The sequence below is a fragment of the Odocoileus virginianus genome, unplaced genomic scaffold, assembly GCF_023699985.2.
Source record: "Odocoileus virginianus isolate 20LAN1187 ecotype Illinois unplaced genomic scaffold, Ovbor_1.2 Unplaced_Contig_28, whole genome shotgun sequence".
NCBI lineage: Eukaryota > Metazoa > Chordata > Mammalia > Artiodactyla > Cervidae > Odocoileus > Odocoileus virginianus.
Genome location: NW_027224345.1, coordinates 806,787 through 829,871, shown reverse-complemented (window position 1 = coordinate 829,871; position 23,085 = coordinate 806,787). Strand labels below are relative to the sequence as shown.

The 23,085-nt window shown below is 39.2% G+C and overlaps 1 protein-coding gene across 3 annotated transcripts in view; it reads left to right on the top strand.

The window, feature by feature from the left end:
• HDAC8 (histone deacetylase 8) overlaps positions 1–23,085 on the top strand; it is a 254,626-nt gene that overhangs the window by 81,724 nt on the left and 149,817 nt on the right. The window lies entirely within an intron of this gene.

Here is a 23,085-nt window from a genome sequence, read left to right as displayed (position 1 = left end):
ATACCATTTGTACACTGCTCACTATGCTTATTTGATCAGGTAGCCAGCCCCTGTCTGGGAGAGCGGTGTGTTTGAACCAGAGCCACACTATCAGTTTGATCTTACCTGCCACCCCATATGATTAAGGCCTTCCCAAGAGCAGAGCTTCTCAGCTGCACTGGGGAATCCCTTGTCTGCTAGTTTCTTAGGTAAAATCTGCATGTAGTATGATTTCATTACCCTGGGAGGGTCAGTTTCGTTTTTCCATTATGAAGATCTGCTTCCATCCACTGGTGTGAATATTAGAGTTCTATCGGTTGTGTTAAAATTGGAGTCAGAAATTCTGTTTTTTGGTTTTGTTTTTTTTTTTGCAGTATGGTTAAAGATAAAATTACAGCCACTTGTAGGCAGACAGTTTAGTGCCAGTGTGTAGACCAGACCATTGGGGCTAAAAAGCCCTACAGAATGAGGAAAAGGGTGGCTAAACTCATATTCATAAAAAACTGGGATCGCTCAGGTACAAATTCATTGCTGACATTGGCAGTAGAGAAAGTGAGTCTGACTAGAAGTCAGCAAGTCAACATAAGGTAAGTAATGGGGATTGAGGTGTTTTTGATCCCTCTCCCACTTGGCTCAGATTTCTCCCAACATTCTGATGGAAAGAAGGGCTTCCCAAAGGAGCCTGCACTGGCCGTCACAACTGGCAGTTGTATAAACAAAGTAGAAGTATTAAAAAATAAAAACTTTATGGTCCAAAGGTGCCTCTTAGCTCAAGAGATTTGGCATGTCAGGTCATGAGCCGTAGCAGTAGCCTCTTCATATTTTGATCATGTGCCCTGGCTACTACCTCTGCATTGTCAAACTGAAAAGGCTCTTTTTCTTTCTTCAGTCTGCCATTGATGGTTTTAATTGCCCTTCTTTGTTCCCCTTAGGCTCTGTTCTGTCTTTGAGATGTGCAGATCAGAGTTGCTGACGTAACTTTACCAACGATGTCCTGTGGTTCTGTGTAAAAGGAGAATTATTTTGTTTTTCTTTGAATTCTCTTATTGACAGTATCCAACATTTTGTTGCCCCTTTTTTTTTGCCATAGTAGGAAACTAGATTGTTCTCTTCAGTACTCTGTCCACAGGGTTTCCTAGTGCTTTTTCCTGGGCCTTAATTGAAAGGTCAGCACCCATCATCCTGCAAGTGTAGCTTGTAATCTCTGGCCCTCCCTAAATGGATTACCTTACACGTGCCCCTATTGAAGCTCATCTGTCAGTCATGAAACCTCCTGAAGTCTTCCTTTCTTCCCCATCAACTTGTCATTTCACTGCCTGGAAAAGCTGAGTATCATCTGCAGACTTGAGGATTTCCCAGCGCCCACCCCCAAACAAGTCTACTACTTACCTTTCTTCAGTCAAAAAAATGTCTGTTTCTCCCCTATTTCTCTCTAAACCAGTTCTTCCTACATGATTTTTAAAAATTGTTATCCCACAGTAATTCATGTTTAAAAATAGCCTTGGTATCAAACTTAATTAAATGTTTTAAAAGTGAATTTAGCCTGGAGGAAAAGATCCATGGAGGATCACACATGATTACCATATTACCACCTCTACCCCAGTGTATACAGGAAGCCAGCATTTATTAAAGATTCTTCTAGCTTGTGTACCAGAGTACAAGACACTCATTAGTTTATAGCTCCCAGGGCCCCTTTTGCCATTGCAGCTCCACCAGCAAACTATACAGAGATCACCCAGAATCAAAACCCAGGCTCCAGGTTTTGATTAGAGAGACAGTCATTTTTCCCTTTGATTTCTTTCAGAAGTCAAGTGTGGTCAGGGCATTATGTGAAGGCACCTCTGATCCCAAGGGTGCCAAGAACTTCACTTCCTGACCCAAACATCTGTCCCAACTGTTGGACTAATAGCTGATGAAATTCCTTTAACAGGAATCATACTTTTGTTCTACAATGAGAAATAGGCCTTAAATGGAATTCTGGCCCAATCTCTCCTCCTCACCCACACTCTGCCATTTCATAATAGCAGATTTTGAAAGGGTTAGAGCACGAGCACCCTGAGCATTCAGAGGAGAAGTAGCGGGAAGGGGGCACAAACAATCTTTGCCAACTAGTTTTGCAGAGGGTCAGCTCTAGTAACAGTATCACTTAGTCTCAGTCATTATGCTTTTGATTACTTCTAGTTTGTTGCCTAGAATCAGAGTATCTTGTTTATTTACCACTCTGACATCTGGTTCATCTGCCTACCTCAAAAGACAGAGTAGACAGGAATAGCTTACCCATGTAAAAAAGTCATTCAGTTCATCTTCATCCTTTTTGTTCCATGAGCCAACTGTTTTTCTGACTCCTTACCTGTGAGAAATAAAGGACCTCTTATTGCTGATTCACTTATAAGATGCTCTAATTTTAGTTTGCCACGAGTTTGCTTCTGAACTATCTATCTTTCCATATTGAATTTAGGAGCCCTTTTTCCTTCCTTTCCTTCCTTCTTTTCCTTATGGCTTTTTCCTCTGCTGTAGCCTTTTTTTGACTTTAACAGCTAGGCAGGAACTTAATGGTTTCATCTTAAGGTTAAATATGCCCTCTTTATTTTTTTAAAAAATTATCTTAGGGTTTCTTTCTTAATAGACCAGATATGGAATCTTTACATGAAGATTTTCAACACCAGAAGTTCCATTTTATGAAAAAGACAATTTCACAGTGAGCGCTCCCTAGGTCATTCAATGCTAATTTAGAAGGGCAAGGGTCACCATTCCCCAAAGCCTCCCGTAATTTATATACAGACAAAGTTTGATGGGAGAGGAAAGCTGTTTTGCCAGAGAGACCATTTCCTAGTTACCAAGCTCTGTCATCTGAAAACTACCTTTCTGCCTTTATTTAATGTTTGCTTTCTAATTGTATTTGAATGCAATGTGAGATAGTCTTAATAATGTTTAAACTATTACCCAAAAGGCTGTGTTGATGACTTTGGGAACATCTATAGTTAAGGAATTTTAAAAAAGGACAAATAACCAAGTACTTCCTTGCAGTTGATTCAAGAGAGGTACTGCTCTGAAACCTTAAATCTTGCAGGATGACCAAACTGTTTGCCCACTGTGAACTGTCATGACACATGCATAGTCTGAAGAAGAATTTTAGAGTTGTGTTCAAACTTCTTAGTTTTTACCCTACCTATCATTTTACAGCCCTAACATCCAGAAAGCATTCTTTACTAAACATCCACTTACTAGGGTATATCTCATAGAAAGCTTATGTATATGGTGCCTTCCTATATATATATAATGTGTATGATACAAAGCGTACTGAAATTGGCACACTTTGGGGAAAAAATCACCTTTTATTAAGAATATTTGACTATTCAACTTTGTAAAATAATTAATTAGAGATACTGCATAAATACTTCGCCAAAAGGAAAACACATTGTTAAACAGACTTCTCAATGAATAGGACTTATGAAAGGCCCTATTAAGCAGGGCTTTTCAATCAATAGCAGTCTTTATATCCACATATGCAATACTTTGCTAGTAAGAACGATCAGCCTGATCAAAGAAATAATCTTATTCTAGTGAACTAGGGTTCACAGTAGTAATTATTAAAATAAAAATTTTCCTGTATTTGGCCTGTTTACCTTGAATCCTATGGCTTATCTGCTGTAACCCAAAATTAAAAGAAACCTTTTTTTCCTCCATCAAAGAGCACTGACCTAAAGAAACATTCAGAGATTCCAGAAGTTTAAAAAAGCAGCAGCAACAACAAAATTTTTCCCCTTCTTTTTTGAGAAAAATATTATACTTTTCTATTTGAAATAATTTTTTTTATTGCTCTTCAAACTGGTTTTTACAAACATTAATTCTACTATGCTTGGGATAACCAGGATAGCCTACCTGGAAAGAACTTGATCTCTAGGACCACAGCAACCTCATTGAAGGAAGAGCTTATTTAAACTCAAGCTTTTATTTCTGTGGGGAATTCCTTCATCTGTCTATACTGAGCTCCACTGCTATTCAATGAGGAAGAGAAAAAAAGCATATAATATAGTGACTCTGCAGTTTATATTTATTGTATGAGAATTTTCCTTAGACCCTGACATGGCCTCTGAAATATAAGTCAGGATTGTTTTAATCACAAGAATTCATTCCTATAGGTCTGGAGCCATAATTCACCTCTCTGAAGCCACTCTGACCTTCCTACAAAAGAACTGATTGCCTTAAGTCACCTTATAGAATTTTTAAGACATTAATTAACAAGAATGAAAAGGGAACTGCCAATGCAATAACTTAAGGGATTTGCTTATATTTTAGTATAATGATGAGCTTCCATTGTGGCTCAGACAGTAAAGAGTCTGCCTGCAATGCAGGAGACCCAGGTTCGATCCCTAGGTCGGGAAGATCCCCTGGAGAAGGAAATGGCAACCCACTCCAATACTCTTGCCTGGAAAATCCCATGGATGGAGGATTCTGGCAGGCTACAGTCCATGGGGTCGCAGAGTCAGACACAACTGAGCAATTTCATTTAGCATAATGGCACTATTTTATTCATTCACTCAACAAATATTTGTTGTCTCTGCTTCATTCCCACCCTCTACATAGGTACTATGGTGGTAAACATCCTGGAGCTCCCATATCCTGGAGCTTAGTTCCTAGGGAGGACTTGCCTGTGCCAGGAATTACACTGATCATTTATTTAATTTTTTTCCATTTGATACTTCTAACAATATACAGTACCTGCAAAGGTAGAGTATTCTTATTCCAGTCTTACTAATAAGAAAGTGTGAAAGTGTTAGTCACTCAGTCCTTTCTGACTCTTTGCAACCCCATGGACTGTCCATGAAATTCTCCAGGCAAGAATACTGGAGTGGGTTGCCATTCCTTTCTCCAAATAAGAGAACTGGAACTTAAAAAGGCTGATTTATTTAGGGTCACACAGGGAGTATTAACCATCAGTTACACTGTCCCCAAATTGTCACATGGAAGTATGAAATTTTTTAAAATGAGTTTAACAAGTTTAGGGATTTTTTAAATTATTTATTTATTTTAACTGGAGGATAATTATTTTACAATATTGTGATGGTTTTGCCATACATCAATATGAATCAGCCACACTTATACACGTGTCCCCTTCATCCTGAGCACCCCCTCACTTCCCTCTCCACCCTATCCCAGAGGAATAGGGTGTCATAGAGCACTGGCTTTGGGTGCTCTGCGTCATACATCAAACTCGCACTGGTTATCTGTTTTACATATGGTAATGATATGTTTCAATGCTAGTCTCTCAAGCCATCCCACCCTTTCCTCTCACTGAGTCCAAAAGTCTGTTTTTTACATCTGTGTCTACTTTGCTGCCCTGAACATAGGATCATAGGTATCTTTCTAGATTCCATATATACACATTAATATATGGATATTATTATGGATAATGGATTATTATGGATATATTAATATATGGATATTATGGATATATGGATAATATAAGTCTTTCTGACTTACTTCACTCTGAATAATAGGCTCTAGGTTCATCCATCTCATTAGAACTGACTCAAATACATTCCTTTTTATAGCTGAGTAATATTCCATTGTGTATATATACCACAACTTCCTTATCCATTCATCTGCCAATGGATATCTAGGTTGCTTCCATGTCCTAGCTATTGTAAATAGTGCTGCAGTGAACATTGGGGTACATGTGTCTTTTTCAATTATGGTTTCCTCAGGGTATATGCCCAGTAGTGGGATTGCTGGGTCATATGGTAGTTTTATTCCTAGTTTTTTAAGGAATCTCCATACTGTTCTCCATAGTGGTTGTATCAGTTTGCATTCCCACCAACAGTGTAAGAGGATTCCCTTTTCTCCACACCCTCTCCAGCATTTATTGTTTGTAGACTTTTTGATGATGGCCATTCTGACTGGCATGAGATGATACCTCATTGTGGTTTTGATTTGCATTTCTCTAATAATGAGTGATGTTGAGCATATTTTCATGTGTTTATTAGCCATCTATATGTCTTCTTTGGAGAAATGTCTGTTTAAGTCTTCTGCCCACATTTAAAAAAATTAATTAATTTATTTTAATTGGAGGATAATTTCTTTACAATATTGTGGTGGTTTTTGCCATACATCGACATGAATCAGCCACGGGTGCACATGTGTCCCCCCATCCTGAACCCCTCCCACCTCCCTCCCCACCCCATCCCTCTGGGTTGTCCCAGAGCACAGCTTTGAGTGCCCTGCTTCATGCATCGAACTTGCACTGGCCATCTATTTTACATATGGTAATATACATGTTTCAATGCTATTCTCTCAAATCATCCCACATAGTCCAAAAGCTTATTCTTTACATTTGTGTCTCTCTTTTTTTTTTTCCACATTTGTGTCTCTTTTGCTGTCTTGCATATAGGATCGTCATTACTGTCTTTCTAAATTCCATATATATGCATTAATATGCTGTATTGGTGTTTCTCTTTCTGACTTACTTCACTCTGTATAATAGGCTCCAGTTTCATCCACCTCATTAGAACTGAACTCAAATGTATTCCTTTTTATAGCTGAGTAATACTCCATTGTTTATATGTACCACATTCCTTATCCATTCATCTGCCAATGGCAACTAGGTTGCTTTCATGTCCTAGTTATAAACAGTACTGCAATGAACACTGGGGTACATGTGTCTCTTTCAATTCTGGTTTTCTCGGTGTGTATGCCCAGCAGTGGGATTTCTGGGTCATATGGCAGTTCTATTTCCAGTTTTTTAAGGAATCTCCATACTGTTCTCCACAGTGGCTGTACCAGTTTGCATTCCCACAACACTGTAAGAGGATTCTCTTTTCTCTACACCCTCTCCAGCATTTATTATTTGTAGACTTTTTGATGATGGCCATTCTGACCAGCATGAGATGATACCTCATTGTGGTTTTGATTTGCATTTCTCTAATAATGAGTGATGTTGAGCATCTTTTCATGTGTTTATTAGCCATCTGTATGTCTTCTTTGGAGAAATGTCTGTTTAGTTCTTTGCCCACTTTCTTTGATTGGGTTGTTCATTTTTCTGGTATTGAGCTGCATGAGCTGCTTGTATATTTTGGAGATTAATTCTTTGTCAGTTGTTTCATTTGCTATTATTTTCTCCCATTCTGAAGGCTGTCTTTTCACCTTGCTTATAGTTTCCTTCATTGTGCAAAAGCTTTTTAAGTTTAATTAGGTCCCATTTGTTTATTTTTGTTTTTATTTCCATTATTCTGGGAGGTGGATCATAGAGGATCTTGCTGTGATTTATGTCAGAGAGTGTTCTACCTATGTTTTCCTCTAGGAGTTTTATAGTTTCTGGTCTTACATTTAGGTCTTTAATCCACTTTGAGTTTATTTTTGTGTATGATGTTAGAAAGTGTTCTTTCATTCTTTTACACATAGTTGGCTAGTTTTCCCAGCACCTTCTCTTGTTGAAGAGACTATCTTTTCTCCATTGTATATTTTTTCCCTCTTTGTCAAAGATAAGGTGTCCATAGATGCATGGATTTATTTATCTCTGGGCTTTCAATTTTGTTCCATTGATCTATATTTCTGTTTTTGTTCAACTACCATACTATCTTGATGACTGTGTTGTTCAGTCGCTAAGTCATGTCTGACTCTTGTGACCCCGTGAACTGCAGCGCTCCAGGCTTCCCTGTTCTTCACTATCTCCCTGAGTTTGCTCAAACTCATGTCCATTGAGTCGGTGATGCCATCCAACCATCTCATCCTCTGTCACCCCCTTCTCCTCCTGCTCTCAATCTTTCCCAGCATCAGGGTCTTTTCCAATGAGTCAGTTCTTCACATCATATTGCAGCTTCAGTTTCAGTCCTTCCAGTGAATATTCAGGATTTATTTCCTTTAGGATGGACTGGTTTGATGTCCTTGCTGTCCAAGAGACACTCAAGAGTGTTTTCCAGCATCACAATTTGAAAGCATCAATTCTTCAGTGCTCAACCTCCTTTATGATCCAACTGTTACATCCATACAAGACTGGAAAAACTATTGCTTTGACTATAGGGACTTTTGTCAGCAAAGTACTGTCTCTGCTTTTTAATATGCTGTGTAGGTTTGTCATAGTTTTTCTTCCCAGGAGCAAGCATCTTTTAATTTCATGGCTACAGTCACCATCTACAGTGGTTTCGGAGCCAAAAAAAGGAAATCTGATACTGTTTCCATTGTTTCCCCATCTATTTGTCATGAAGTGATGGGACTGGATGCCATGATCTTCGTTTTTTGAATGTTGAGTTTTAAGCCAGCTTTTCCACTCTCCTCTTTCACCTTCATCAAGAGGCTCTTTAGTTCCTCTTCACTTTCTGCCATTAAAGTGGTGTCATCTAGAGAGGGAGGTGGGGGGTGGATCGGGATGAGGAATACATGTAAATCCATGGCTAATTCATGTCAATGTATGACAAAAACCACTACAATATTGTAAAGTAATTAGCCTCCAACTAATAAAAATAAATGAAAAAAGAAAAAGTGGTGTCATCTGCATACCACTGTATGGCTGTAGCTTTGTAGTATAGTCTGAAGTCAGAAAGGCTGATTCCTCCAGCTCCATTCTTCTTAAGATTGCTTTGGCTATTTGGGGTCTTTATGTTTCCATACAAATTATGAATTTTTTTCTAATTCCGTGAAAAATACCATTGGTAGCTTGATAGGGATTGCATTGAATCTTGCAATTGCTTTGGGTAGTATAGTCACTTTCACTGTATTGATTCTGAAAGTATGAAATGTATCACAAGGAGGAAATACCATCCCCAAGAATTCTTGCAGATTTTTATCTCCAGGAATTGTAGCAAAGTCCTTAAAAAAAGAAACCTTTTAAGATTATGCAAATGAACCACATGATCTGTAGTGTACACAGTCCATTTGTTTATGTTTGTGAAAGTACTACTTAGATTTTTGTAAAAAAATACCTCTTAATCCAAAGGATTTAATTTGTAATTTTATGCATCAAAAATAAAAATAAATATTGAGAGATTTTACTTCTTAGTTTTTTAATTAATTTTAATTTTTTTGATGTGGACCATTTTTAAAAGTCTTTATTGAATTTGTTACAATATTGCTTCTATCTTATGTTTGTGGGTTTTTGGCCATGAGACGTGGGATTTTAGCTCCCCAACCAGGGCTCGAATCAGCATTCCTTGCATTGGAAGGCAAAGTCCTAACTACTGGAGCACCAGGAAAGTCCCACTTCTTAGGTTTTTAATTTCTAATTAAAGTTTGGAAACATGGAGATTCTGTAAATCTGCTCTTTCCTTTATTTCCTTTATTTTCAATGGAGAAAATCCTGACTTCCTATGTTAGAAAGTGAATAATGTCACATGTCATTTTATAGAGGTCTCCTTATATAATTAGTTTCTTTTCATGTGGTTTTTAGGGGACTACTATTGCCAAAGGCTTTTAACATTATGCTATTTTGCAACTGAGCTTCCCTTGTGGCTCAGTGGTAAAGAATCCACCTGCCAATGCAGGAGATGTGGATTCAATCCCTGAGTCAGGAAGATCCCCTGGAGAAAGGAAATGGCAACCCACTCCAGTATTCTTGCCTGGGAAATCCCATGGACAGAGGAGTCTGGTGGGCTACAGTCCATGGGTTGCAAAGAGTTGGACATGACTTAGTAACTGGATAACAACAGGCATAATTTATATCATCTCTTGATCCTGGCAGAAGGTGTATCAACACATAGGGTAGAGATTCTCCATCCATGCTATAATCTGTTCATCCCATAAGTAAAATGAGAGCCAAGGGACATCACTAAAGGATATTTAAGTGAAATGTTTCCTTTCCCTATTGACTTTTAATGTTAATATTTAAAGAAGAGATGTTTTAATGATGATAGGTTCTTCTTTCATTATAATGATAAGTCATCTTGAATTTATCTTCTATCTGGGACTCCAGATTCCTTATCATTCAATTTCCGAAGCAGGTAGATAGATCCTCAGTGAAAGAGAACACAATTATAGCCTACTCCTTTGAGCTTGGTGATGTGGCAAAAGCAATATGAATACATATTCATACATAAATGTTTTAAGCAATACAATTTTTTTTCAAAATTCTCTTTCATCTGATGAAAAGGGAAGAATTCTCCAGAAATTAGCATTTAAGAACAAATAATTTATATAGCCTTACTTCCATCTTCATCCCATTTTCATCACAATCTGAGAGCTGGTAAAAAATCTTTACAAAATTACTCTCTTCAGTTGGGTCACAGCTATACCACCTTGATCATCACTAGATCACACTTTGGCCCAGTGATAAAGGCCATGGAAGCTGCTACTTCTTTGTATAAGCCTTGCACTTTGAACTCAGCCCTCCATAAGTAAGATATTTGTAGTCAATGTTTTCATTCTGTTTTATAAACTTCTATTCTGCCTCTTTGTGGTATGGCAGATGCAAATTGCCTGTTGTTTCTGGAAAATGGATGACTCAGATACTAATTAAATTCATGGTTAACATTAAGCACAGGTGGAAATGAGGCCAAAGTGGGCCATTCATTTAATGTTCCTAGTTTGATGTGTCTTTTAAAATATTAAATTCAAAAGACATTAAGTGCCTAAGAATATACGATAATTTGGAGGAGGGGCAACTGTGCTTAATTATCTGTGTTGCCCTGGCTGTCACCAGTACTTGATTAGGGTTACAGCGGAGAACTGGTTTTTTCCCTTACCTGACTGATCCTTTGAGCTTTAAATCCAGTGGTTAAAGGGACAGTTCTTATATCCTTCCCCTCTAGATCAGTGGCTTTCATGACCAGTTCCTACACTCCTGTACCAAGTAGCCCTGACACCATGACAGCCCCTACGCCGAGCAGTCTTCCTAGGTGATTTATTTTTTCATGTAAGTTCAGGAGGACTATCTCCTAGGACTCAGTGGGTTTGTTCTGTCTCTATGATGTGTACCTTCTCTGCACTGTTTTTAGTGCTGAATGATCCCTGCCCCCTGGAAAAAGTGACCTGATTCTTCCACAGCAGTTTAATAGCTTCTGATGCTAGAACATGCTCTGAAACTATCCAGAGACAGGAAGACCCAGCTCATAAATGGAAAACTTGAGAATTATACCTTCTAATGCAGGGCTGCTCGGAAAAGAATCCTAAATTTGACTATGTCTGTGCTTGATGGAACATTCTAACTTCAAAATTCATATTATTCCTCTCAGCTGCTCACTACCATGTACCCCCTTGCCCACCCTAATTCTCCCACTTCCCATGTTCTTTCATCATTGCTCTGTCCCCTCCCTCTAGCCTAAAAAAGCTACCCTTTAGGCTCTGCTCTGAATGCGCCTGACAGTCATTCACCCGGCAGCTGCAGGCACTGATGAGCTGCCTTGTTGAATCCTGTTGACGTGGTCTGTGCAGAGATTTAGTTAAATCTGGTGTCCTCTACCTGACAAAAAAGCCCAATGCAAAGTTTGTCTGGGCTTTGCTGTCTGTGTGCTGTTACCCACTGCACTATCGGAAAAGAGCCATACCCATTGGTACTTAAAGCAAGACCAAAGAAAAGACACCTCAAAAAAGCCATATCAAACATCCAGCTAAGTTAACAAGTGAAAGGATATGGATGTGTGCCAGCCACTAAAGGCAGTGTGTTTACCTAGAGACCATGCAAGTGCTGCTGAAGAGTGAGCTGGATGCTAAGAGGTTTGTGTATGCTTGCAGGAGAATCCTGTAAAACAAGGTGATGGATGCCAGGGTTGGGGCGGGATGGGGAATTGGGGAGAGCCACCTTAAATATATTAGAAATGAAAGTAGAAAAATATCTATCCTATTTAATTATAGGCAAGCCTCACTAACTCAGCCTAATTAGAGGAAAGCCAGTCTGAATAACGGAATATTTTAAAATACATTTTTATTACTTCCAAGCACTGGACATGCTAGTAATTCAAACTACACTAACAACATCATACAGTACCTCAGGGAAAGAGCTTTAAGAATCATTTGTAATTAGCATATCAATTATTTGTATGTAAGTGGATGTGCACAAAGTGCATAAAAAGTTTATTCTCTTAAGTAGGACAAACATTCCCCAGCACAGTCCTGTTTACACTATTAATTTGCTTAGCCAGCCCTTTTTGTGCCAAGATAGATGTATGTAAGACATACTTATTTCCTCAGGGAAAAAAGAATCGCTTCCCTGTGTTTAGTCCAGTAACTAAGAAGCGGAGCGCCACTTAATTGGTTTGGGATTTCCAGGATATGGAGTTTTGAATTTGCATACAGGCTAGAGAGATTTCATATGGAGAAGATCTGGCAGCCATTGCCAGAGACCCAGTTTCCCCATCTGGATTTCATTGGAGTGATCTGGATTTCATCAAGCAACAGGACACTGATCCTAAATGATCCACCAGACACTCTAACATAGGCATGTTTAAAATACATCCTTCCCCCGAAAAATAACTGCTAAAATATGATGAGTTGGAGTTACTCTATGTGCAGTACTTAAAAGTAATAAAAATTCGTTTCTTTTAAAGTCCCACAAAAACTGTACAATATCAAATTAGTGATGAAAATCAACCCACAAACTCTTTTTCTTGCACACCTCATTGTGTGACGGCATTGCCGAGATTTCCAATCATCTGGGAAAGGATATTATATTTTGATGAGCTGCACCAGGTGCTAACTATATGGCAGGATTTTGTCTTTGAATCTTAGGGAGGCCCTCCTGGGTAAAGAAGCGTGAGGGAAGGGCTAGGGGCATGTTTATTGTTAACAAATCATTATTGTCTACCTAAGTTCAAGAATCAGAGCAAGTAGATTGAAAAAGAAGTAGTATCAGGTATATAGGGAGTGTAGAAAATATGATTAGGAAATGAGAAACAGAGATATGTGCCTATATTTCTACCCATATGTATTAAATTGTGCTCTTGGTAAATTGTGACTTCTTCAAGGTTTAGGGAGTAAAAATTAAATGCAGAGAGCATAAGCACAGGCAGTAAATATACACACAAATGTCGTAACTACAGTTTGGAATAACTCCAACTCTCCCCTTTCCCCCAAGGACATCACTATCCAGGGTCTGCAAAGGCCAAATAGCTGTTTGGCTTCCAATCTGATTTTTTTGCTAAGAAATCAGAGAAGTCGGTTTCAATTTTAATAATATATTCTCCCAACCTCTATCTAACAGAAAGGCACTTGTGTTTCTGCCCCTTCTTAAAGTGAATTTTGTGTTTGGTGAAAGGTAATAGATTGGCAGCACTGGAAAAGGAATTACTGTATTCCCAGAACAGGTATAACCAGGCAGTGACACTATGAAATTTCTCTCTGCCTTTGGGGAACATTAGAGTACTATTCAGGAAGTCACTGCTATGGTGTGCTGTGCTGAACTCAACAGTATCCTAGTGGGCTGAAGGAATTAACATAGCACTTGAAGGGCCTGACTTAAGGCCATTCATTTATTCATTCAACATTATGGAGTGCTTACCCTGTGCCTGGAGCTAGGAGAAGACTTTTGCAAATATTATATCATTTAATCCTCATAATAACCCTGTGAAGGAGAGAATATTCTTGCTTTACAGAGATGGTTCAGAGAATGATTTGTCCAAGTTGCTCCTGCAAGCACTAGATCCAACTTTGTCTGACCCCAAGTGCAGCGTTCTCCCTGACCTCCATGTTGTGGAGGCTACAAAGGAGATGGATGAGACATATGGCCAAATAATGTGATGCAGAGCAAAATGTAATTTGTGCTGTGTGAGTGGTCCTGATGGTTACAGAGCAATAAAATGTCCTACCCCAGGTCAAATAAAGAGTCATTAGTACAGCTTGACTTAGGATTCATATTCTTTAAGCCTTCTTCAGTTTGGGGATTTGGGGTTTGGTTTGGTTTGGTTTGGGTTTGGGTTTGTTTGTTTTGTCTTAGCTCTCCAAACCAGCCTGCCTCTCCACCCACCCCACCCCCTGCACAGATAATATATACTCTGCTTCCTAGGGCCTCAGACCTTTCAGAATGAGGAAAGCCAAAGAGCACTGGGGTTTGGTGAAAAGAGCACTAGACTTGAATTAGAATTAGTATTCTAATTCTAGCTCTGAGGATTCATTCTAGGCTGGTAAGGCTCTTTAATTCTGGATGACTCATTGCCCCCCACCCCAACCCCTCCCACCCCCGTGTGAATGAGAATGGTTTACTTCAAAGAGGTAAAGAGATAAGTAATAATAAACTAAAAATAGTGCACAGCCCTTTTTGTTTCCAAGGTGACATATAATTGATAAGTGGAATTACTTACAACAAGGCATATTAGAAGGAGATGCCAGTTAGAATCTGTGTTTCTCTATAATGGACTCAGCAATGCTGAGAGAAAAGATGCCCCCCATAAAATGTTAAAAAAAAAAAAAACAACATCTTGAAAATTAAAAAGGCAAAAGCAATGTGAGGGTTGTGTGTTTGGGAAGGTCAAGGGTTTAGAGGTTTGAGGTTGGCTTGTTTGTTTTTATTTTGTAGCTTTGGGTGTTCCCTTTGTTATATGCTGAAGATGTTAATAGAATCTGTACAGTTTGTCTGATGCTAAAAGCAGTTTGTCTGATGCTAAAAGCAGAGAGATTTATAAGAAATTAAATGTCTTCCAAGAGGCACCTATGTCCCCGAACAAAGTGACTTATCATCCTCACCACAGGGAGCCCCCCACCCCAGTTCCCTGCATCCTTGAACAATTTGTAAAAGATATTCAGGAATCACCAAGGCATTTACCATATGCTGCTTCACCCACCCCCCAACCCCCACAGGTTGAGTTTTTGTTGCGAGAGGATTGAGGGAATTTAGAGGAAACAATACCTGTGAAAAGTTGACTAGCTTCCATTTGGGACTGAGTAGGCAATGGCACCCCACTCCAGTACTCTTGCCTGGAAAATCCCATGGACGGAGGAGCCTGGTAGGCTGCGGTCCATGGGGTCGCTAAGAGTCGGACACGACTGAGCGACTTCACTTTCACTTTTCACTTTCACACATTGGAGAAGGAAATGGCAACCCACTCCAGTGTTCTTGCCTGGAGAATCACACAGAGTCAGACTGAAGTGACTTAGCAGTAGCAGCAGCAGTGATTCTTTAATGCAATCCCCCCTCTGAATCCCATCCAATGCAATAGGTTTAAAATGTTATCAGACAAAGGGTGTTGCTGTTGTTGTTGTTCAGTCACTCAGTCATGTCCAACTCTTTGCTACCCCATGGACTGCAGCACGCCAGGCTTCCCTGTCCTTCACCATCTCCCAGAGCTTGCTCAAACTCATGTCCATTGAGTCAGTGATGCCATCCAACCATCTTATCTTCTGTCATCCCCTTCTCCTCCTGCCTTCTGTCTTTCCCAGCATCAGGGTCTTTTCTGTCAGGCGAGTGTATGCTCCTCGGTTTTTGTCTCATCACAACAAAGATTTGGAGTGACGGACATTAAAGCCCCCTCGGCGTGTCACAGCTCTCGGGTCTTGGACAGACCATGTTATAGCTCTCAGGTCTCGAACGGACCGTGTTATAGCTCTTAGATAAATCAGTGTTACAGCTCTATTTTATTTAGATAATAGCAGGAAAATCCATCTTCGAGGCGTGAGGGCATGTCGACCCAAAGACGCGAAGAGAAGAGTGCCCCAGTGCGCGGGAGAGAGAGAAGGGAGCTTTGGCTCCTCTTTTTATGTTTTTTTCTCCCCCTGGGCCTGCCCTATGTAAATTGGGCTAGCCAGGAGTGCTGTTTGTTCTACCTGAGGTCCTCACTCCAGTCCTTGGACCTTCCTTTGTTCTATTTTCGCGGGCTTTTCCCTTCCTTGTCTTTTAGCCACCACCATTCTGGACTCCTTTTTCCTATTCTAACTACCTAACACTTCCAATGAGTCAGTTCTTCGCATCAGGTAGCCAAAGTATTGGAGCTTCATCTTCAGCATCAGTCCTTCCAATGAATATTCAGGGTTGATTTCCTTTAGGATTGACTTTGATCTCCTTGCAGTCCAAGGGACTCTCAAGAATCTTCTCTAACACCATGTTTTGCTGTTGGCAATAACTTTTCTCAGCTTGACTTTGGAAGCTCACCATGTTAATAGCAAATATTTTTCTCTTCTTTCCCTCTACTTCCTGTCCTTGGTTTTTCAACTTTGAATTCCTCATTTCTTTAATTTCTGTTGAGGAAGTCTCTAGAGGGTGCTGAAGATGCTTATTGGAATATATAAAGATGATAAGGCTGGTCTAGGCTGGTTTGCAAGCAAGAAAGTCAGGAGATGAATCTACTGGGAAGGTGCACCCATTAGAGGTCTGGCTATAGAGGGCCAAGTTTGGGTTACTAAATCTATCACCAGCATTAAGGGTAGCTGTCACACCATCTCTCTGGCATCCCATCATTCTGAGAGAAATGTTTTAGAATTTTAAGTATTTAAAAACAAATAAAGCAAAACCAGGTTCCACCCCTGGTATTAGAGGTAAATGGCACCAGTGAATGATCCCAAAGGCACTCCATAGAAGCTATGATCTACCATGATGGAGTAAAAGAAAAGGGGATAATGCTACAATTTGGTTCTTGGGCTTTTCCTCTTATCTAAAAGCATCATTAATGCCATCACCCCTGGCTTTTTTCAACCTCTAGCACCAACTACCTTCCCCAGACCAATGCGTGTAGAAACAGCTGCCACAACCTCTCTTCCTCATTTGCACAGCTTTGTCTGAAAAGCAGACTGCTCAATACTGAGGAATCAGGTTTCTCATCAAGAAAATTGCATTTTAAATGAATATCTTATGTGTTTATGGGGAAGTAACTAATGTAGTATAATGAGATGCCTGTCTTCTCCCTCCTTTCTGGGTAAGTGATTTTATACTTTCCCAAAACCTAAAATTAATGATTTGCAGTGTAGTAAATGGTATTGTTACAGTGGTTAGGGAAACTTTCCCAAAAGCAATCTGGGATATTTCATTCATTTATTCATTTAATAACTATTTATTGAATGCCTCCTATATATATAAAGTACTGAGTCTACCCTCAAGGAAGCTGGTGGAAATTTGAGAATTATAGATACACAGAGAGATACACATGTGAATTCATGTTCATACACATTCTAATAAAATGAAATGTGGAAAGTTATAAGAACCATAAGAGATAAACTGCAATGGGTACTCAACGGGAGACAATACTTCAGAAAAGGGCTTAATTGAAGAGATAACATTTGATCTGTTTTCTAAAGGGTAGCTAATTACTGTATCTTTACAAAGTGTGTAAATGTGTATGTGTCTATGAAATCTGAGTCAAGTTTAAATGTACAGATTGCAGGAAAGAGCTCTATGCAGAGGGTACAATAAGATCAAAGTCAGAAAAGGCTGAGCTCTGTACACAGAACAGCAATAATCTAGTTTTCTGGACTGTGAAGTGCATGAGAGGGACAATTTGCAAAGAAGATTGGAAAAGTGGGTGGGAACCACTTTGTGCAGGAGCTGGAATTCTTAGCAATGAAAATTTGTACCATGTTCTGTAAGCATTTGGGGAATTGCCAAAGGTTTTAGAATGAGGGTATAGTATAATTAGAGCTTGCTCAGGAAGGCTAACACTAAAAAAATAATAATGCAATGCCTGCTACTGCTATTATACAAGATAGCATGTGAAGTGGCTGGCACAAGCACATGAAGCACAGTAAAATGTGGAAGCTAGTATATGGTAGTGATTTAGAACATGGACTTGTGCCAGGAGGCCTGGGTTCAAAAGCCAGCTCTGATATTTAATAGCTATAGATCTTCTACAGATTTCTTAACCTTTCTATGCTGCTGTTTCCCCATCTATAGAATAGGATTAATGATAATGGCTTTTATAAATTGTTTTGAGAGTCAAATGAGCTAATACATATAAAATACATAGAATAGTGCTCAGTTTTTAATAAAGTACTTGGTAAGTGTTAGCTGCTATTATCATTTTTTATTCATGAAGGAGATGGAATTTGAATGAGCCTTTAAAGAATAGATACACTATAGACATGTAGAAAGATGACTTTCAGGCACAAGGAAGTGAATGACAAAAAGAAAGTGCAAGGTGAGGGGGGTGAACCATGGATTGTTCAGTCTGCCTACAGAATAATATGGGTTAAGGAGTTATTGGAAAATAAGATTCAACAGGTAGGCTGGAATCATATCATGAAGGACTTTGAATCATGGGCTAAGAGTTTTAGGCATCATCTAAAGACAATGGAAGGACTTCCCAGGTGGTGCTAGTGGTAAAAGAACCTGCCTGCCAATGCAGGAGATGTAAGAGATGTGAGTTCGATCCCTGGGTCCAGAAGATCCCCTGGAGGAGAGCATGGCAACCCATTCCAGTATTCTTGCCTGGAGAATCCCATGGACAGAGGAGACTGGCGGGCTATGGTCCATAGAGTGCAAAGAGTTGGACATGACTGAAGCAACTTAATGTGCATGCACCCAAAAACAGTGGATAAATATTGAATGTTTATGAGTAAGGAAGTAACTTGATCAAAACCTTCCCTAAGGAAAATTCATCTGATATCTCTGTGTGTGTGTGTGTGTGTGTGTGTGTGTGAATGTGTGTGATGGATTAGAGAGGGAAGAGACTTGAGGCAGAGAAATTAATTAGGAAGCTATTGGTGTAATCCACAAGCAGGTCATAAGTGTTAGAGTACTGCCTTGAGAGTGGAAAGGAGGCTATAGGAGAGAGATTGGTGCAAGTTTGATAACTGAAGAGGAGCAAGGAAAGGGAGGAATCACAAAGATCCTAGGAGTTTTGAACATGGATTGCTGGAAGGATGAAGTGTTGTTAGCAGAGACAAGGAATAGAAGAAATAGGATGCTAGGATCAGAATGGTGAAAATGGAGCTGTAAATCACAGATGACTTCATAAAAATTGACAACCTGATCCTGAAATTTATATGAAATTCAACCTGGAGTAACCAAAAATATCTTGAAAAGGAAGAACAATGTTGGAGCCCTTCCCAACTTTAAAACTTACTGCAAAGCTACTATAATCAAAGCAGTGTGGTACTGGCAATGAGGCTAGACATACAGAGAAGTGGAATAGAGTTCAGAGTTCAGAAATATGTACAGTAAATTGATTTTACTCAAAGAGTGCCAAGACAATGGGGAAAGAATAGTCTTTTCAGCAAATAGTGCTGGGACAACTGAATCACATGCAAAAACAGTGAATTTGGATCCATACCTCACACCATATACAAAAATTAAGTCCACATAGCCTGAGAAGTCTAAATGTAAGAGCTTAAACTATAAAACACTTGGGAGAAAACACGGATGTAGATATTAATGACCTTGAGTTAGATAATGCTCTCTTAGACATGATACCAAAAGCACAAGCAACAGAATAAATATACATAAATTGGATTTCATCAAAATTTAAAGCTTGTGCTTCAAAGAACACTATCAAGAAAGTAACAGACAACCCATAGAATGGGAGAAAATTTCTGCAAGTCATGTATCTGGTAGTGAAAGTGAAGTTGCTCAGTCATGTCCAACTCTTTGCGACCCCATGGACTGTAGCCTACCAGGCTCCTCTGTCCATGGAATTCTCCAGGCAAGTGGGTTGCCATTTCCTTCTCCAGAGGATCTTCCTGACCCAGGGATCGAACCCAGGTCTCCCGCATTGCAGGCAGATGCTTTAACCTCTGAGCCACCAGGGGCACTGTCAAAAGACAGAGGAGTGGGTGGTTCCCCAATGGCTGGGATGATCCTCCCACTCTTTAGCATATGAATTCACCCTGCTTGCAAAACCTAGCCAGGCTGCATTCCTTGCAGTACCCTGTAGAATGGGCGCTTCTCTCTGAATCCTAACAAATCCACCTCCTACTTATCGCTTTGTCTCTCACTGAATTTTTGCAATACAAGGGACTTGTATTTATAATATATCAACACTTACAAATCAGTGTTAAAAAGAAAAATGACTCAATTTTAAAGTGGGCAAAGGAATTACATAGATATTGCTCTAAAGAAGATATACAAATAACCAAAAAGCATGTGAAAAGATACTCAGCATCATTAGTCATCAATGAAATGCAAATCAAAACCACAATGTGATACCACTTTATACCCACTAGGATTGATGGATAAACAATCAATTGTTTAAAAAACAAAACAAGGACAGAAAATAACAAGTGTTGGTGAAGATGTGAAAGAAGAATTGGAACCCTCATCTGTTATACATTGCTGGGGGGAATGTAAAATGGTGCAGTCCCTGTGGGAAACAGTTTGGCAGTTCCTTAAATGGTTAAATATAGAGTTACCATATGACCCAGCAATTCTACTCCTAGGTATTTCAGAGAAATGAAAACATGTCCACAGCAACATTTCTCGTATTAGCCAAAAAGTATAGAAGTAACCCAAATGTCCATCAACAAATAAATGGTGAATAAAGAAAATGTGGTATATACAAATAATAATTTGGAGAAGGAAATGGCAACCCACTCCAGTATTCTTGCCTGGAGAATCCCAGGGATGGAGAAGCCTGGTGGGCTGCCATCTATGGGGTCACACAGAGTCAGACACGACTGAAGTGACTTAGCAGCAGCAGCAGCACAAATAATGGAGTATGATTTGACCATAAAAAGGAATGAGGTACTAATACTTGGATGAACCTTGAAAATAGTATGCTAAATGAAATGAAAGAAGCCAGTCACAAAAGACCACATATTATATGATTCCATTCATATGAAAGGTCAAAATTAGACAAATCCTTAGAGACAGAAAGTAGGCTCATGGTTGCCAAGGGCAGGGGGTTGAAGAGTGGTGGGAGTGGGTAGTAACTGCTGTTGGGTATGTGGTTTTTTGGGGAGATGATAAAAATGTTCCAGGGAATTCCCTGGCGGTCTGTTGGTTAGGACTCTGCACACTCACTGCCAAGGGCCCAAGTTCAATCCCTAGTTGGGGAATTAAGATCCCACAAGCCTTGTGCTGCAATCAATAAAACAAAGTTCTAAAATTCATTATGGTGATGGTTGCACAATTCTGTGAGTATACTAAAAGCTGTTGAGTTGTGCCCTTTAAATGAGGGAATTGTATGGTATGTGAATATTGATAAAGGTTTAAGAAAAAAAATGTTTAAGTCTTTTAGTGGAGCTACAGCCATTGATGATGACCAGCTGCAGATCTTTGAGCAGTATGCACTATCAGTTGGTCCTGAAAAGTTGATAAAGATTACAGAGAAAAGACTTTTGGAGGTCTAGTGTCTCCCTTCAGGAGAGCAGTGAGATAAAAAACGGGATTGCAAGAAGTATGTATATGTAGCCAATAAGTAGATAAATTTTGCGATGAAGAAAACAGGATGAAGAGATGGACAACTTGTAACCTAAAGGAACTGAATCAGTAGGAAGGCAGAGACTAAAGATGTGAAAGATCTCATTGGTGATACATGGCTCTTAGAGCAACTGGAAATAGGATCTAGTGCTCAACTGGTGAAATTAGCCTCAAGGAAGAGAAGGAATATGAGGGAAGACGTTTTCAGGTAAAAAAAAAAAGAGGTAGAAGAAGGCATTTATTAGACATAGCTTTGACTAGCTCACTCAAGCATGAAGCAGAAAAAGTTTGATCTGGAAAGATATATATCAAACTTTTTCTGATCCTTGACTGAGCTGATTGAAACTATGTGTAATGAATCAGGAATTACCTTTGGAGAGGGAGTAAATATGGGGAAAAGGAGATTATTTTTCCCTTTTATTTGATAGACTTCTATGTTTGATTTTTTTAGCATGAAGAATTTACTTTCGGTATAATTGTATTTTTTAAAAATTAGACTAGATGCTGCAAGAAATGTAGTTGTTTACCAATTGGAGGTGAAGCAAATGGTTGCCAAGCTGCACAGAGTGAGTGGCACATGTTAATCACTCAATAAATGTTTATGAAATTTGTTAAGTTGGAGTTGTAACATCAGCTGTAGAAGATGAAACTGGTTTGATTTCTCAGCTTTCTCCAGCAGAACAGAGCTGAAAAGTCTGACAGTGTGATTTATCCAAAGGCTAAAGATTAATAAGGCTAAAATGACAAACATGTTAGGGAATTAAGTATGTTTAAAATGACAGATAATATTCTCCAAAACAGTTAGTAAAGCACGTGTGAGGACAAAAGGTGGGCTGATAGATGTTGAAAATAGAAGAAAGACTGGGACACAGGAGTTATAATGAAAATAAAGAGTAAGTTCAATGGAGGAAACATGGAAGGATAGCAAACTGTACACAGAAAAGGTAGTTCAGAGTCTTAGACGTGAAGCAATTCCGAGTGCTTCCTTATCATGTTCCAAAGCATGACTATGCCCAGGGAAAAGTCAAACAGAATGCAGGAGGACATCACTATTATTCAAAAGGTGAAGAAACTATAATGTCAGCGAACTAGGAGGGTCACAGGGGGAAGCAGCATATCTCTCTTGTTCAATGCAGTAAACTCATTGCCCAACCTAGTTCGTGGCAAATAGGCATTCTATTAACATTTCTTGAATGAATGAATGAATGACTAAGGTAGCACTTATCATAGTTATTTGTTTTCTTGTCTTCCTCCCTTACTGGACCAGGAACTCTTAGGGTCTTGCTTGTTTCTATATCTCTAGTGCCCAGAATAGGGAAGAGTAGGTACTTGAATCAAGATTTGAATGAGTGAATGAATATTGAACTGCAGAGAATGATAGCAAGGAAATGAAAAGACAGAAAAATTGTGAACCAGATACCAAAATCCTCAAGGAAGTTGAAAAGAATACATTATAGGTCTGTAGATAAGAACTTTGATAATATTTGCTTAGTATAAGCAAATGACATTGACCTTAAAAGAGGAGAGACTGATGAGAGGGAGGAAAACTCAATTTGGAAGTTAAAAATAAGGAATATACCCAATTTCTGTCCTTGTGTTCCCTGTGAATTCTGGAAGAATGGGCCATGTGTTTTCTCCTTGACCCCCACCACAACCAATGTGTCACCTAACCCTTCCAATTTTTTCCAAATTTACCTCACTATTTTTCCTGTTGCTCTTATGCCCAGAATGCTTTAAGATCCTTTTTACCAACATCTTTACCTCCAGTCTTCCTTTCTTTGGCCTTGCAGGCAACAGCAAAAATCAAAGTTCCTAATAAGCATTAGTTTTGAATAACATCAGTACTGGTCTCAGACTTCAGTGTTTCCCATTTGAGCATTAAACCAAAGGAAAACTTCCAATTTTCA